The 19082-nt window shown below is 37.0% G+C and overlaps 1 protein-coding gene across 6 annotated transcripts in view; it reads right to left on the reverse strand.

Annotated features, from left to right (window-relative positions):
* LOC137256600 (ecdysone receptor-like) overlaps nt 1–19082 on the reverse strand; it is a 129803-nt gene that overhangs the window by 46157 nt on the left and 64564 nt on the right. The window contains exon 1 of one of the 6 annotated variants that reach the window (XM_067794479.1): nt 13089–13317. The exons of 4 other annotated variants lie outside the window; for them this stretch is intronic. The gene's annotated coding sequence lies outside the window, so the exon portion shown is untranslated. Of the gene's footprint in view, nt 1–13088; nt 13318–19082 lie in introns of those variants that run through there. One more of the 6 variants, XM_067794482.1, reaches the window with a different exon arrangement.

A 19082-nucleotide genomic window follows, 5' to 3' on the forward strand; every position in this document is an offset into this window, starting at 1 on the left:
TTAACTACTAGGCTTCCCATTATGTCAAAATGTTTCAAACATAAAACTTGACAGCTAACTGAACTAACTGACATGATATTTTGCAGAAAGCTGTCGTGAAATTGATGGTTTTGGTAGCTTCACTTCAGGAATAAGCTATGCTATGCAACATCTGTTTCTATTTATGTTCATCACACTCAATATTTCATAGTTTTCTCATAAAAGTGAATATTTCTGAGCTTCTTGGAAGGGTTAATAACATAATTCTGTGCCTTTAGCATTGTAGATTTTTATTGTCCACAGTTACAGTTAAGCACTTTACAGTTACTACACACTGATTTCAGATCTGTCACAATGGTGTAACAATGAGTGAGTGAGTGAGTGAGTGAGTGAGTGAGTGAGTGAGTGAGTGAGTGAGCGTGTTTAGTTTCACATCGTCTTTAGCAAAATTCCAGCACAGAACACCAGAAAAGGGATTCACACATTGCATCTATGTAGAGAATCAAACCTGTGCCTTCAATGAGAAGAGCAAATGCCTTAACCACTATGTTACCGGGCTCAAACACTGCATTGTATCAAATGAAAAAGTTGTCATTGGAAAAGCATCATTTCTCTCTTATGGTGCTTAGAGAACAGACACTCTGCCATCACTGATGAAATAATGCAATGTATGGTATAGTCCAGGTTCACACTGGACTGTGTGAGCTGAGATTATGAGGCTTTTAACAATATTCTATTATCTAGACGATGTGGGTGCTGGTTGTGTGTTTGGAGGTGTCATGTGAATGTTGTCGGCAGACTACATGACAGACGTGATAAAGGGTCAGGGATACAGGGTGGGATCACTCTGATGACCAGGAAGATGCTTCTTACAACCTATGTCATCTTTCATAGTTGTTCATAGCTTACAGTAACACCGACAATGTGCTGATTGTCAGGTTCTGCATATCAGGCTGCATCTGTCCATTTATGTCTCTCTATTACGTTATATATTTCTGTCATCATCTGTCATTTTTAATACACCCTACTGTTCTTGGCAAAACATGTTCAGGATGCTTTCCAGACAATATTAGGTGATATGATTTGCGTGATTTGCATCCAAATGACAAGGCTCTAAAATCACTGTATTGTCACTTGTAATAGAATGACTGATAAAAAGCTAACCTACATCCACCGACAGTCAAAACAACCATGGAACTATCATTTACCTGTTTATGTCTGTGGGACTAAAATCTTAATGGTTACCACACATGTTACAAGAGTACCAGAATTATCATCACCACGTCTCATTTAACCATTATCAGGTGTCTCAATAGATTTCGTATTCAGCCGTCATCAGGGTCCCACTGAATCAACAACAAACCCTTGTAAACAGATTAGGAGGTGAATACTAGTCAAACTGTGATCATCATGAGTTTGATAGTGTTTTGCCGAGGCTTGTTCATTACAGTTCAAGTACACTACACCCAAGGGCAGATAACTCCCAGACTTATCTTGATGACCTATATCATCAAGTAGGGCACAATACCTCCTGCTGGATTTACCCACTTATATCAGTGACCTGGCCCTCCATAGATGTACATCATTACACTTCCCTTTATTTACCAGTCAACTTTGATCAGCAAAGCTTAGTAACCACACAACCACATAGCTTCCACGTGTGCACATGACATGGATATTCTTGAACGAATAGCTCTACCTGTTACAGTGTCTGCTTGTATTGTGGAAGACCTGGGTTCACACGCCCATATGGGTACAATTTGTGAAGCCAGTTTCTGGTGTCCCCACAGTGATAACTGCTTAACGGCGTAAAACTAAACTTTCTTACTCAGAAAAATTTATGCTACTGATAAGAATATATAATCAATGATCATCATTACAGATATAGAAATAGAACAATGACCGTGTTCATATGGACACAAAGGTAGTGGGGTAGCCTAATGTTATTCATGATGGCTCGTCAAGCTTAGGATCCAGGTTCAATTCCTCGCATTGGCATAATGTGTGGAGCCCACTTCTAGTGTCCTCCCATCCTGAAATTGCTGGAACATTGCTGAAAACAGCGTAAAACTTCACAGTGAATAAAGTATATGTAATGTGACAGGAGTGTGTAAATCATACAACACTCTTCAACCAGCATTCTGTAAATATTGAAAATTGTTTAAAAGACTAAAATAATTAAAGCTAAGAAGTTTGCAGTAACATTTTAAAGCTAAGCTTGATACACCAATTAATACCAGGTTGCAACCATATCTGCATGCAGGATCAGGACTTGTTGCTATGATATTTGTAAACAGCAGCTGTATTTCTCATTACAGGAGAAAATGATTTTATCACATAAAGGTTTCTGGTAAAATTGAGCAAAAACAATCTGACAATTATGCAAATAAAGTCATCAAACAGGAAGTTAATTCAGTTGGCTCTGTATACTGATAGGTGTACTTGTTCCAGACTATTTCATAATGCAAGAGTGCACATGATGGATCTGTATAGCATGTTTCAACAAGTAAAATTTTGAATGGTTCATACTCATTGTTATGCTTTGATGACATAAAAACAAAACTGAAAAATTTCAAAATCATCAAAAGGCAGCAGTTAAGTGCCTTTGTAAACATTGTGGAGACAATCACTGGTGACATGCTCAGCTAATCAAAGGTCTGGGCTAGGAAAGCCCTTCCTCTCATGTACTGGACAGGGGAGACCACTCATATAATGGCCAGGGGAAACACCTCCTGTCATATACTGGACAGGGGGACCACTCCTCTCATGTACTGGACACTTAAGACAACTTGTATACTAGACAGGGGAGACCACCCATATACTGGACAGGGAAAACAACTCCTTTTATATACTGGACAAGGGCACCACTCCTTTCATGCACTGGACACTGGAGACGACTTGTATACTGGACTGGGGTAACAACACCTTTCAGATGGAGAAGACAATATTCCCTTTTCCACTGGTTTGAGGTTATAGCCTCTTCTCCCCAGTAGTTTTAATTGTCATTACAAAATATATGCTATCAATCGAAAGGTTACGACAATACCATTTTGAAATCATCCTACTCCAGCTTAACCCTTACATAAACCCTAGCCTCTACAGCTGCAAGTTAAACATTCTTCCTTTCCCAACTCATGCCAATCCTTATTGACAATCTGTTCCCCCTGCTCAAAGATTATAGAAATTCATAGCAAAACTGCTTAACAATGACCCAACCCATCACATCAATCAAAGCTTCGAGACAGTTTGCAAAGACGCATTCATCTGGGTAAGTCATAATCTCACCTACATTTAAGGAATTATTTTATATATCACATTGATCAATGCTTTTGTAGTCACAGTTACTGGAAAGAGGAAAAGAAGACAAAATCATCTATTTGTATATCACCATCCTTTTCAAACATGTAAAATCCTAAGAGGACATGTATGCAATAAGCATTATTATCAACTAGGGAGTTATCAAAAAGCTGTTAAATCCAGTAAAAGATATGAACAAGAATGTGAAAGTCTGAGACTGCTATTTACATATGATGACAAAGGTGTGACTCTGACGTCAGTACAAACAATGACACATAGTGACGGAAGTCACCAAGCCAGCCAAACACATCAGTTTGTCACTAGTCAAAACAAGCACAGATTACTGCCAGCCTATTTTTAATTCAAATTCAGAAAGGGTACCTTGACATAATTTAGTGGTTTATGAATTTTGCTCCACAAAATAAGATTCTCATTTTAACTATTCCATATCCCAATACTCTCTAAGAAATAGGAGTTAAATCTGTAAGAACAGCAAAAGACACCAGTTTTGCCATTTCAAATGGATGTTTATGCAAAGTTTCAAAATGAAATGAAAAGATGTTTATCAGGCATTCTGCTGAAGTGATGCCATGCTAACATATACACAACAGTTCCGCAATGCTGGTCACATTTGACACAGGAAGTCATTAATCAGCTGCAATCCCATATACAATCAGGTCAGGTCACATTAGATATCTGTCAGATGGGATGACGAACTGGGGGCATCTTTGAACACCAAACAAATGTTTGACTTTAAATGTTTGAAAAACTCTTGATGGTTTTTTACCAATTTAGGATGTTTCTTGCTTTATTCGGTGATATCATCATAGCCTGCAGATCTAAAGTGTGAGCCATATAAACTTGTGGTTTCGGCAAGGTGTGGGTAGATTGTCATAGTGAGTGAGTATGGTTTTACACTGCTTTCAGCGGTATTCCAGCAAAATGCTAATTCTAAACACACGACATGGTCTTCGATGAATGAACCCATGTAGAGAATCGAATCAGGTCTTGGCAGTGATAAATGAATACTTAAACATTTTATACAACTAGGCTACCCCATCACCCTAGATCATCATAAAATTGATAGATCTCTACCATTTCATGCTGGACACTGGTACTACACATTAAAAATATTAACTGTCACACACTGCAAAAGTCTTTTTCCCTTTTATCAGTCTCCTTCCTTTGTCCCATACCACAAAGACATTGGTGTCAGTAGAATAAAGTTGTAATTAATGCCATTATAAGTGCGTGAGTTTAGTTTTATGCTGTACTCAACATACTTTTCAGCTATATGGTGGCGGTCTTCAAATGTTTGAGTCTGGACCAGATACCCAATGATCAACTGCATGAGCAACAACCTACACAACTGGAATCCAAATAAGCAGTTAAAGAATTCAACATAGCCATCTTGAACCAAATAAATTTGAGTTTACTCAGCCAAAGTTTTTTATTATGGCTGTTAGCATAGTAAATACAGGCTATGACAAGCTCAGCTAACATGTCTATCTGAAGTCTTAATACAGTCTGGCTTAAGTTGTAGACTGCACTATTCTTGACAGACTTTGATCAGTACTGACTGGCTAATGTATATATCACCACATCAGATGTAGCTGCAGATGGTAACGTTGTTTAACACCACACACAGCAGAGTTTCAGCTCGTCTGAGCATAATGAAGTCTGGGCCAGCCAATCCAGTGATCAACAACTTGAGTATCGATCTAGACAACTGGGATGCGATGACATGTGTCAAGAAAGGCTGCAAGCCTCAGACAAGCACTGTACCAGTTCCCTGTAACTATCTCTTAGGATAAGCGTGGGTTATTGAAGATCATTCTAACCTGGATCTTCACGGATGAGTTTCATGACTGCTACTTGACAGATTTCACTGTTCTACAGAATTATTTCACTTGCAGTTAACTTTGTAGTTTGTTTACAATAACTTTACAATAAGCCATAAACAGAAGAAGGGGATTTTATGATCTAAACATTCATGTATGAACTCAGTCTTTGGTCTCATTGTGTATCCAGCTTGTACACCTTCATACACCAGCTTAACGACTTATGCAACTCAAAGTCAACTGAACATTATAATGACAAGGGCAGTGGGGTAGCTCAGTGGTTAATGCATTCACTCATCACACTAAAGACCCAGGTTTGATTCAGCACATGGGCACAATGTATGAAGCGGTGTTCCCTGAAATGATATTGCCAGAATATTGCTAAAGGCGACGTAAACTAAACTCATCCATTACAATGACAAGGCCACAACTAATGGTTGCTCTTTCTCAATGCTATTCCTTGGATGACTTACATTGAACTACACTGTACCCACATCATACCTATGCACTTTCAAATACATACTGACATATGACCTACTGCACTCCAGTTTACCCATGAGATGTACTCAAAATAATCTTTATGTCACACATAATATGCATAAAGCACTTGGCAACCATAACAGCCTCATTAACATTGCAAGCTGCGGCAAATGTCATCGGATTAGGCAGACATCTTTCCATCTAGTCATTGGCTCATAAGCTGTTCAGACCTTGTTTAATTTATCACAAAGAGTTAGAAACAGATCAAGGAAATGTTCACGTAATCCCATACCCTTTTCAAGGTTTCTATGCCTGCTTTGTAGTGCACTGTGCGAAAATAAAGTGTGAATGTATAACACTTGCTCTTTCATGTGTTTTATTATTCTTTTCCATTAGAACATATTGCTGAAATTACAAGATGCAACTTTACACTTCTGTCTGTTGAGATGCTTTTTTATTTTAGCAGAATAGGATACAATAATGGGACTGAAAGACTAACCCAATTATTTACCTTTTGTTCTAACTTGCAAAATGTGTAATAAATGCATGGCAGCATTGATAACATATTCGCACATTCATGGGGCGGTGGGGTACCATTATTTTGTGCTGTCTTTTTTTAAACCTGGTTTTTGAAACCGCTGATGAAACCCTCACTAAATCTAGCAAATCCGAAAACACATAATATCAGTCTTAATTTCTGTTTCTAGTTTCATATTATATGACCAGTGATTGATGATAACAGATCTTTAGGGCTTTGTTCAAGATCCTTAATGGATGTCCTTGACCAACATGCAGACCAATCAGATTGCAGCATGGCTCTGAAGGAGACGTCCAATGGGGCTGACAAAGAGCAATTGGCTAGTCAATAATGGCACTTAATCGTTTGTCGATGTGTACGTCAAAACAGATATAACTTAGGCTAAGAAGAAACATTGTAAACATACGCTGGCATGAGACCTATAACCAAAAATGAAATCTTTCAATGCTCATTCACAATCTTAATGGACGCATGGGTGTAACATTTTCTAGCCGATAAATTGAGGAGAGAGAAAGGGATCCTATGGAAATAGGTCATACACAAAGACAGTTTCCTAACCAACCATAATCTTTCTCCTCAAGCTGATCATGTCTCTAGCATACACTTGCTCCACTTCACTATGTTTAAACTAGTTGATATTGACTATCCCCATGGTGATGTTTACTTGACAATAAGGCAGCAAGTTACAATTCATATAAACTTAAAGAGCCCCCAAAATAAAGAAAAATAATAACTGACCAATCTAAACCAATTTTTGAATTGAGAGGAAACATACATCTTTTTGGCCTTGACATGTCTCATACAGATCTAGCTGGTAAAGGAGAACTGCTGGTTTTGTACAAATCTACATTTCGGTAGTATGTCAAGTGGAAATGGATAGGGTTGTCAAAACACTTGCTCATGACATTGTTTCTATACATTGTCACATGTCAAGTGGGGCAGTGGGGTTGCCCATAGGTTGAAGCATTTGCTTGTCACGAACAAACACCCAGGTTCGATTCCCCACATGGTTAAAATGCGCAAAGCCCATTTCTGGTGACCCCGCCATGATATTGCTGGAATATTGCTAAAAATGGAATAAAACAAATCTCTCTCACTCATTAGTAAAGTCGGTTCCTGGTACAATCACATGTAAGTCTTTGATGATACGAGCTTACTGAATACAGAAAAAAGGAGAAAGGTTCACCTTCTACTTCCAGCAGCTGAATGTGTGCAAATACAATGGCTGTCTGGTAACTTGAAAATAATACTGCTATTTGAAAAATTTAAATTATATGTGAATGCAGGCAGAGAACAAGGCTGAAATGAAACACTGCTCATTGTCTGGGAAAAGGCTATTAATAGGCGAAATGACTATTTACACCCAGTAGTGTTGTGTTGCGTGTCAATATTGGAGACTTTTGTGACAAAGAATTAAGAACACAATACTTTAAACGGCATGGTTTTAACACTGAATAAATCCCCCTGAACTAAGTCTACTGTTCACTAGTTCTGCCTGAACTGATTTCCACACCAAGGCTCAGATCTCAGTTCATCATCACTGCAGGGCTAAGAAAACCACACTTTGTTATTACTTTAGAAATTATACTTGTTTATACGTCCCACAAGTTGACAATGCTACCCCCTTGAGTGTTCAGTATAAGTAGTTACAGATTTAGTAGGATCTGCAGGTTTTTCCAGCAGTCAGGGGTGATTTAGATGACTGTCTGACTTACGTGCAAGTGGCTGGCTGGCTGGGTGAGTAAGTGTGTTGGTGAGTGAGTGAGTGGATGAGTGAGCGAGTTGGTGGGTAGGTGTTCTTGTGAGCTGGTGAGTGAGTGAGTGTATGGGCGAGCTGGTATGTGAAAAGATGGATGGTTTTGTGAGCGAGTGAGTGGACAAATGAATGAGTGGGAATGAGTGAGACAACAAGGTTATAAGTTATAAGTTTACATTTCATTTCATTTCTATTTTCATTTTTATAATGATTTGCTCTACCATCATTTTCTATCAAAGACAAATCTGATTAATATCATGTATCAATGACTTCAATGAAAGAAAAGAGCACATGAAACAGGCAATACTGTCAAGGAAACAGGCCCCAGAACATATTATTCAGGTGTGGAATTACAACATAAATCTGCCAGGTGTCGCTTCACTTGATACGTGTCCCTAGGCTAATCCTGTTTTTCTCGTCATAAAGCCATAAACTGAACAAAGTCTGCTGATGATGAAAGACCAGAATTTCCATAGAAACAAATCACAACACTTCTTGTCATTCTACCTGTTGCATCAACTGATGTTTCTCGTCAAACAGCTTATGGCGTGGCCTAGTGTGTCCTACTTTTGGAGTCAGTCAGTCTGATCTCTGACTTACACAAAGCGATACATGACTGGAACCTTGGCCACAATGGTAGCTGAGTGACGATTCACATGTATTGAATATCAACCTCTTCAAGTAGTGGAAAGCCTGTCTACCAGACAACTGAGCACCAGTCTTTCAGTTGATAAATCACTGCTTGAATGGATCAGGAACTATTTGAGAGGACTTCAATGCACTATTTAGTGAGTGGGCTTAGTTTAATGCCACTTTACCAATATTACTGTGATCTTACAATACAGGACAAAGAAATGGCATTCACACATTGTACCCATGTGGAGAAACGAACCTGGGTATTTGGAGAGACAATCAAATGCTTTAACCACTAGGCTACCCCACCTGCCCCAATGTAATATGTAAGTCTATTCAGATTCAGAAGTAGATGAGGTCAAAGATTTCACATCTGAACGATGAAAAAAAGATCTACCTCACATTTTAAACTCAATGCCTTACAAATAAAACCTGCACCTCTTTCAGTGAGTGAGTTAGTTTTACGCAGTTTTTTGTTCTAGCTGTGTTCCTGCAATGGCACAGCATAGAACACCAGAAATGGGCTTCAAACATTGTACCAATGTGAGCCATTGAACCTTTGCCTTCAACGTGACGAGGGGACGCTTTAACCAGTTGGCTACACCAATGCTCCTACTCCTCGGAGAAAAATTCACACTTTACACTTTACATCATCTGAACATTTGAACAGAGGCATTATCCTTCTGTGTATGATGTTAAAATCCATGCAATGTGTACTTTCATGAAGAACACAAACCAGATCATATCACTATTTTAAGAAAACGCCACCTGCCGCCACCTGCTGGAAACAGAATAAGGGTGTCGCCATCATCCAAACATTCTTTCCAAAGGACAAACTTGCAATCACATCTGTAAACAATATCTTACAGAAATATCAAAATCAATATTTTTATGCCGCTTCCATTGGCTTGGGTTGAATTTCAACTGATATGTCAATGCATCAACCAAGGTGTGGAAATGCCTCTCTGAACATATCAACTTGCAAATGGACAATATGTCTGCATTCAAGGTACAGAAGTTCAACTTCATAAAATGATTTATGACTGACAAAATTCCAGCATGTTTCCTCTGTAACCATGATGTCCTACTTACAGAAACTTTACTCTGATCGGAGTAGAGCCTATTACAATGATTCACCATGGAAACATAATAAAATGAAAATAGTAAATGAAATACGACAACTAAAACTACACAGAAACAGTGAAAATTACTTAAAGTGAACAGAAACTTAGGAGAAATGATGATTGATAGGGTAACAAGATGTGTCCGATGTTTCATATTCCTAATGTGTTCATAAGCTAGCACCAAGTTTACAGAAATATGTTGTCTCAGTTTTCATTTTATGTCTTGTCTTTTTACAGTTCAGAGAAACTGGAGTTCATAAACAAAATTTTCTGAAATTAATAATGTTTAAACATAATTAAACAGGATTGGAATCAAACATTATACAGAATATTCCATGTGTCAAGTGAAATATTGCAACATGAAAGACCATCATATTTTAATGTCACATGATGACAGATATATCAGATTTCACTAGACACATAAAATATCACAGAGCACTGATTTACATTACATAAATATCTGGTACTGTAGAAGATTGTAATAAATAAGCAAATCAACACATAATGTACACACAAGCTCCTTAAACATCTGAATGGAAATGACACGAATGACTTTATTTGATCTACTTTTGACAAATACAACAATTACATAAAAGCACATCTCAGCCCCACATACAGCAGACAAGGTAAGTGATGAGTTTGAAACTTGGTTGATGTTAAAATAGACTTGTCTTCTACAATTCCTGTCAGACAGCCACCACAGCTTAAAGAAGCTCATCAATAATGGCAAGCAGAGAAATCACAACAAATTGATGTAAAAGCACATCTGAACACTGGGTGTTATACAGTTAGTCAATTCATGCACTTGTGGTTAATGAGTCAAGGCTTTAATAGATCCAGTCTGGTGTGTCAGTGTTGCTGGAAATAATTCGTCTCTGTGAGATAGTCTTATGTAGGACTTGGACAATAATCAAATTCCTTGTATGAATTGTACAAAAGGATGAGATTATGACAGCTTACATTGCTCTTTTCTAAAACATGCATACCAGACAGAAAAACATATAGGTTTGGTCTACAAGTTGGTTTGAATTTGCTGGTACTTGGTAGAATAGGAAGTGTAAATTTATATGATAGTGAGTTAGTGAGGGAGTGAGTTTGGTTTATCCTACTAGCCATATGAACATAATATTCACACGCATGTTTAGTTACAGATGAAATGATGTCAGGTGGTATCATGAGTAAACATATCTGTCATAGTGCATCAGGGTTCTAGGCGACTCAGAAATGTATGCACACAGAGAAAGGAAGCAGAAAAAATATGCATTATTTCAAGAGGGATGCACAAGAAAATCCACCGTGACACATTCTCTATAGGAAATACATGTACTCATTACATCCTACAGTACAAAACATAACAGTACTGTATTTCATTATGCTACAACACCCTCACATGTATGTAAGGACACTTGTAATATGGGTTCTAATTCGATCCTCACATTAGCAGGGCAAACTAAGGCCCTCATCTTCGACATTGTGTCAAAGTATGAACAAACAAAAGTCTTCATATTTCACACTAAAAACGTAATCATTGCATGCCTTGACAACAGTTCAAGGGAGACACTAACATAACGTCATCTATCTGATATGGTCCTAAGCTGGCACAAATACAATTCTGACAGGCAAGACATGGAAACTGAAGGACATGTAATACGTTTAACATTAGCGTCATGAGCTACCATGTTAACATGAATTGCTGCCCAACAGTCTGTCCAATATTACAAACAGATATAATGACATTCAACTTTCATGCTTTAAGAAAGATTACATACATTTCCAACGAACAGAACTCACTGGAACTGGGAGTACACTGTAACCAGAAGTCAGTAACTGTCCTATGCTAGCAGCAATATCATCACACACAAGTGTGACTTCAAGTCAAGTACTACATAATTAATATAACTATTGTGGTAGATTGAGAGAAAACCTGATCTAGCTGATGAACCATTCACTACTGGTTAGAGATTATCTGATCTAACTAGTGAATCATTTAGTACAGGTTAGAGATTATCTGATCCAACTGATAAATCACTCACTACTGGTTAGAGAATATCTGATCCAACTAGTGAATCATTCATTACTGGTTAGAGATTATCTGATCCACCTAGTGAATCATTCACTACTGGTTAGAGATTATCTGATCCACCTAGTGAATAACTCACTGCTGGTTAGAAAATATCTGATCCAACTGATGAATCACTCACTACTGGTTACAGAATATCTGATCCAACTAGTGAATCACTCACTACTGGTTGGAGATTATCTGATCTAACTGATGAATCATTCACTGATAGTTAGAGATTATCTGATCCAACTAGTGAATCACTCACTACTGGTTAGAGATTATCTGATCCAACTGATAAATCATTCACTGCTGGTTAGAGATTATCTGATCCATCTGATGAATCACTCACTACTGGTTGGAGAATATCTGATCCAACTAGTGAATCATTCATTACTGGTTAGAGATTATCTCATCCACCTAGTGAATCATTCACTACTGGTTAGAGATTATCTGATCCACCTAGTGAATAACTCACTGCTGGTTAGAAAATATCTAATCCAACTGATGAATCACTCACTACTGGTTACAGAATATCTGATCCAACTAGTGAATCACTCACTACTGGTTGGAGATTATCTGATCCAACTGATGAATCATTCACTGATAGTTATAGATTATCTGATCCAACTAGTGAATCACTCACTACTGGTTAGAGAGAGCACATAAATGTAATGATATGCAATGTAACTGAGAGCGAGAAGACTGAAACAAAAGAGCATAGTTCAAAAAGCAAAATAGCACATTTTGTGCACTGCAGTTAAATTACAGCACTATGAGTTATGACAGACTTATTCCCCTAATTATATATCACTTAAAAATGATATGATTTTAAAAAAAGACTCAAAACAGAGCAATAATCTACACAAGGAGAGAAGGAGTGATAAAAATATTCATCAATCTACAAAGAAATCTACATTCCATTTTCTTCTGATTACATCCAATGTCCCTACCATAAAGAGAACAGTTTACGTCACTGCTGTCACAGTTTGAGCAGGTGTAGACACTGTTGGATGCTGTAGGCACATGGCTTGTTTGTAAACTGTAAACGGTAAGCATGTGCTGTAAGGATCGGTGCAAGCTATCAACAGGAACAGCACAGCAGAGGAACACACATCCAAACCGATTCCAGAGTTGTGTTAATCAAAGATTATATTCTTGGCATCTGGGAGGTTCAGCACCTTTTACGTGGGGCAAAGCAATGATCCCCTTGCCAAGCAACATACTACACCTCAAAGACCACAAAAAAATACCTTCGAGCAGCCATCTAAATCACCCTTAGCCACAAATCCAGGACAATTTTTGACAAGCAAGCCTGTGGACTGACAGGTGTTTAACTCCTTACACCATCCTCAGGTAAATACAATGATGACATACTCACAATATAGTCCGTGTACTATCAAGTTAGGCAGGTGACACTGCGTGATGGCATCATTCTTGCTTACAATCACAAATATTCCGTCTTTGCTTAGCCAGCGTTCAGTTCAGACATTCCCAGTGCTAGACTACACACCCTCCCACACACAACAACGCCTTCCATTGATCAGTGTATCAGGAAACGCCTGCCTTCCTGGGCAGTTCCAACTGTAGCCATGGCTCTCAGCCTACTTGTACTTCCTAAGGTCACCAATTGAGGTCAAGGCAGCCATATTTGGAAACTGCATTTCTGGATGGGACTTTCTGATTGGTTGTTTTCTAAGTCACTGTGACATCTACCACTACTGACAGAGTAAATCTGTGTGTCTAGATCGCCTGTCCCATTGATTAAAACAAAACTCACAGTTGGAACTCTCCTTAACAGATGTACAGACAGACAAAGGAGGAGGGTCTGATCCTAGTAGTAGAGGAGACAAGTATGAGATACATGTGATCACAGGCTCTCAAACTGGCTGACTCCTTACAATTATCCCCCACAGCTTTATGCAGAGTGTGAAACTCAAAACTTCACGCATCACTGAGCTCAATATATTTGCACTGACTTCTGACTGACTAACATACCTTGGTACAAAAGCATTGATTACAGTATTGCACTTGGGCAGCTATATTTTTTTAAATATAATTGTTTCATTGTTCTGTTATTTTAAATGCTGACGCTGTAAATTATCTGACCCTTCCAAAGTGTAACTAGTCTTTCTCTTTGTAACACAATCCTAACTACTTGTAACTTAGTTGACATTCTCCCACAAAACACTTCATTCAAATGTGTCATACTAAAAACAACAAAATTTTGATTAACTGAAAATATGTTTTTTTTTAATCAAAAATTTTTACTCCTTCTTCGATCGTGTTTCGATTATTTTTGATCATCGGATTACAACTGAACGGTGATATCAAGAGTATTTTCTCAAAAAATAATTTAAATGACGTATTCCAAATGACATATGTGATTTATCTACAGAGTAAGCAACACCATTTCCTAAAGAACAATTTATACCAATTTCTTCCACTTTTCTAAGTTGTTACATATCTACTAAATCTAAATTCTAGGCTCAAGTTCCATACGGCAGTGCATTTACATGATAAATAGTATGTTATTTATTCATATACATATATATCACTATTTGTACAGTGCTTGGCAGATAACATATCAAGAAAATATTTACTTCATTGAATCTACATGACATAGAGAATGTTATTTATTAATACATATATCACTATTGTACAGAGTATTGCACGTTTTAAATTTCACTAAAAATGCAAGAACTGTACTTCTGAGGTATAGTCATCAGTATTCCTAAACTGCTTCACAGATTTCAAATGTCAAGATAAAGGAGAAACAAAGTTCTTCTTTGGCAGTTGGCCCAGTGTTGGCAGATGTTGGCCCAACACTGACAAACATTGGGCCAATCTTACAAATGCTACCTGGGAAGTCAAACAAAATGCCATTTGGTCTCTGATAATGTTAGTCCACATGTTTCAACTGACACAGATAATAAAAATGTCTAAAACAGAAAGTTAGGATGAGCACAAATTGCATGGAGACCATCTGGTCTCAGAACGAAATGTATTTTCAAGAATCATCACAATAAAACTCACATATGAGTTTCAGTATACACTGCTGTGATTCACGAAACGTGACTTATGAAACAAAACTGAGTGTCCATATCTACAGTCTTTACCCTCATACTGATTCAGTATATCCACATGAAGTACCATCCAATCATATAAAGTCAGCTTGACATGCCAACAGAGTAGACGTGGACAACGTCTGGAGCAAATCGTCTCCAGCCCTCACATAACCTGGTGTAATCTAACTTAGAAGGGTTTCAATGTTGGATGAAAAACGTGAGAGGTTTAATGACAAAGAAAGTTTGGCTGATAAACCTTCTGTTGTTCCTCATTATTGCATGTTATGGTGTGTGTCTTATCAATGAATACTGAACATTACAGAGATGAAGAGACATCAACAGATGGGCTGTCATGAGTAGTGTTTTTCTGATGACGGAAAATAATTGAAAATCGATCAAAAGAAGGATTAACAATCAATTATCAATTGAAAAACTGATGAAAATTGCTGAGAAAATGTTATTTTCGCTTAACTGGCATTTTGGTGTTTTAGTATAACACACCTGAATGAAGTAAACTAACCATTAAATTTGATGAATATTCATGAGCAAACATGTGCTCAACTGTGTAAGGCTATGTCCATTGTAAAAAATTAACCACTTATTATAATTCCAGTGTCTTTCTTGCATGCATGCATTTCAATGCATGACAGTCTTTGTTAGAAAAGATATTAATTAGAGAAAAACGTGGGGAAAACCCTTAAAATTGTGAAATTAAAAATGTATATTATACTCAATAATCGTTCACCAATATCCAATCCAATAATGGATTTGGTTTCCAGTTCCCAGCACTAATCGCAAGTACCGCAGAATTCAAAATAAACACAATATAGTTGGATCTGTCATCTGTCATCCATTAGTATTTCAGAAATGTCCATTTAACAGATGTATGTAGGACTGCAAACCTTAAATATAATTGCACCCTCCCTAGCGTAGTTTGAGATGACATGTTTAACATATGCACATTTCTCCGGTTCGACATGACATAACCTAACACACCCTCAATTTCTTCAGTTCAGTAGATTACTTGTCAAGATGGAGGAGAGCTAAGGGAAGTAACTCCTAGTGTTGTCCGACATTGAGTTTGAATCATCAAGGAATGGATATGGTGTCTCCTCAACCTAGGTGTGGCAAGCAAACAAATGATAATGTAAATATTTGTGGTATTTTTGATAATGCACATTGATATTACTGACATTTAATGCAATCGATGAACAACTGCAACACCTACAGCTGAATACATTGCAACATCCCTCAATAAGGACAAAGCACACTGTTAGTGAGTGGCAACACTCTGACATGACTGACAAAAATAAAAATTCTAATCCATAATGTGTAAGCTTGTTATACTTGATATTTCTGGTGTTTACGCTTTTGCCATTTGCATCTTGTGCATGTTTGATGGTCGAGAACAAATCCACATGATAAGACAATTGACAATGACAGGAAATAAGTTAATGTGTTTTATTAATGGCTTGATCTAGTAAACTAAATGAAAATATATATGGTCTAAGTAAGCAATATTCATGGAGATTATCTACCAAGCATTTGCAGCAGCACATCATTTATAAGCTTATGACGAGGAATAGAGTTCTAATATGTAGTAACTCTACAGATGCAAATATGTTGTGGATCTGGACCTACACAATGCTGTAAGCATCAATGAGCCAAATAGCAACTGGCCTACTAGCCTGTGGCTAGCAAAAATCCAGTCGGACCTGTAATTCTCCACAGTCACTTGCCTGTTTGGCGAGTGAATTTTTATGGGGTCATCCTCTCTCAGACATCCTAAGATATTACATACTTCTAAATCATGTAAGATTTTGGTCTGGTAAAAATGTTCATCATATTTGCAGCTTAATCATGTTAAGATGATACATATCTACATTCAAATTTCGGGATGGTGAATTATTTTGTGCGTTAGCATTTTCCAGGCACCACTAGCCCAACTGGCTAGGAAATCTTTTTCTGAAGAATATCTTTGTTTTTAAATGCTGCCCTCAACAATATTCCAGCTACACAAGGGCAGTCTGAAAATAATGTGGTCTGGACCAGATAATCCAGTGATTGACTTCATGAACATCAGTCTAGGTAATCAAGACACTATTACACCCCATTACTTGCCCCTTACAACAAGCATGGGGTGCTGAAGATCATTACTAAACAGGATCTTTATGAATCTTGTTCCCAAGAATCATTCATCAGCTGACACTGTCTTCTAAGTATAAATAAGCATAACATTTCCAACACAAATATTTCGCAATGAATTTTTCCAACTTCATTTAATGTACTTTTCAAATAGTGCCATCAACTCTGACTTTATTTTTAACACTATTTTGCCACTTAGTACTTTGTATATCCTTCATAACATTTCTATTTTCCTGTAAAATCTAATTATTAGAGTTGTGACGATATATTGTAGTATCGATAATCGTGATACTTTATCAAACGATAAATATATCGATACTTTTTTCATATCGTGAGACGTATCGTTGACCTCAAAATTGTTAATTGTCACAAGAAACTGAGGGTTATGTCAATATTTACACTGTTACTTGAAATCAAAATATACGTTTCTACAAAAAATAACTGAAAATTGTATATCATGATATGTATCGAATTGTATTGTATCGTTCCAAGATATCGCGATACGTATTGTATCATGAATTTTCTGTATTGTCACACCTCTAATACTTTTGTCATTTATTATTCACAACTTCAAGTAATACAGTTTTATAAATAGTGCCATCAACTATGACATTATTTTTAACATTATTTTGACACTTAGTACTTCGTATATCCTTCATAACATTTCTATCTTCTTGTAGGGTATAAGTTTGTCGTTTATTATTCACAACTTCAAGTAATAAAGTTTCATAAATAGTGCCATCAACTATGACAATATTTTTTTTAAACATTATTTTAGGCCAGACCAATTTTATTTCTTGTTTTATAGATTTTTGTCCTCAGAAAACTAAAGGAAAGAGGGGAAAAAAGAATAAAAAATGTCAAAGCAATGTTCCTTTTAAATACTAAACATATTTCACAGCTGGCAATTTATGAAATGTGTAGGAGGCTAAAAACAATCTAATTATTTTTTTAGCAAGGTTACGTTTTTGGCCAATGAAAATATTAGGATTATATTTTTTTAAGCAGGAAAAATAAGTTTATAAATGTTTTCTGATTGTTATAAAATATGACTGGCAGATCCATTAAACAAGAAATATAACTGGTCTGGCCTTACTGCTTAGTACTTTGTATATCCATGGCAACATTTTCATGACACACAGTTCTTCAAGGTATAAGTGAGGTGTAAATGCCATGGTTAAAAGCTTGTACAAAGTGTCACAATGTCTTTTACTGAACTGAACCTCTCATATCTCCATGAAAGCAGACATAGCTTGTATATCCAAGAAACACAACAAGAGTTAAACAACTGATTGGAATATTGCTGACAATTGACCATGTTTCCAGACACTGTTTATCATGTGATATCTCAGTTATACTCATACATTGTATAATATTACGTCTAGATTCAAGTGAAATAGAGGCAATAAAGTATCATGAACTGAAGCTTCTGCCCTATTGCTTGCATCGGATTTCATATCAGTTCCTGGGAGATATTCTTGTTGTCAATAATACACCCATGTATGATTCATATGTCCACCTCCTACAGACATTCAACTGACTCATACACATAGTGACAACACACAATGTGACATGCGTTAAAGATTGCTTGTCACTTTCTAACAAAACAATCCCTTGACAAACTGCTCAGGTATTTTTATATCATGTTGAATCTGTGAAATACAATAGAACTGTATTTTTTGTTTCTTAAAGCTGCAACTTTCAAGTCATATGGCGGCAGTCTGTAAATAATAAGTCTGGACCAGACAATCTAGTGATCAACATCATGAGCATCAATCTACGCAACTGAGATTGGTTGATATGTGTCAGTCAAGTCACTGAGTCTGACCACCTGGTCTGTAAATAATCAAGTCTAGACCAGACAATCCAGTGATCAACATCAGGAGCATTGATCTACGATATTGGCATACAATGAAGTGTGTTAACCAAGTCACTGAACCGAACTTCTTAGTTGCCTCTTATGAACAGCATGAAGACCAAATGTTACCCAGATCTTCAGGGGAGAGAATCGTCTTAACCAAAATTTGTAAAAACACTGAGATGTTCACGACCATCCATATCTTTGCCACAATCATAATGATAGCCAGTGTAAGTGTCTGGTATTGAAGAAATCCTAGAAGAGTTAATCATTATTATGTCATGCATAGTATGGGCAATCAATA

The sequence above is a fragment of the Haliotis asinina genome, chromosome 11 (assembly GCF_037392515.1).
Source record: "Haliotis asinina isolate JCU_RB_2024 chromosome 11, JCU_Hal_asi_v2, whole genome shotgun sequence".
Taxonomy (NCBI): domain Eukaryota; kingdom Metazoa; phylum Mollusca; class Gastropoda; order Lepetellida; family Haliotidae; genus Haliotis; species Haliotis asinina.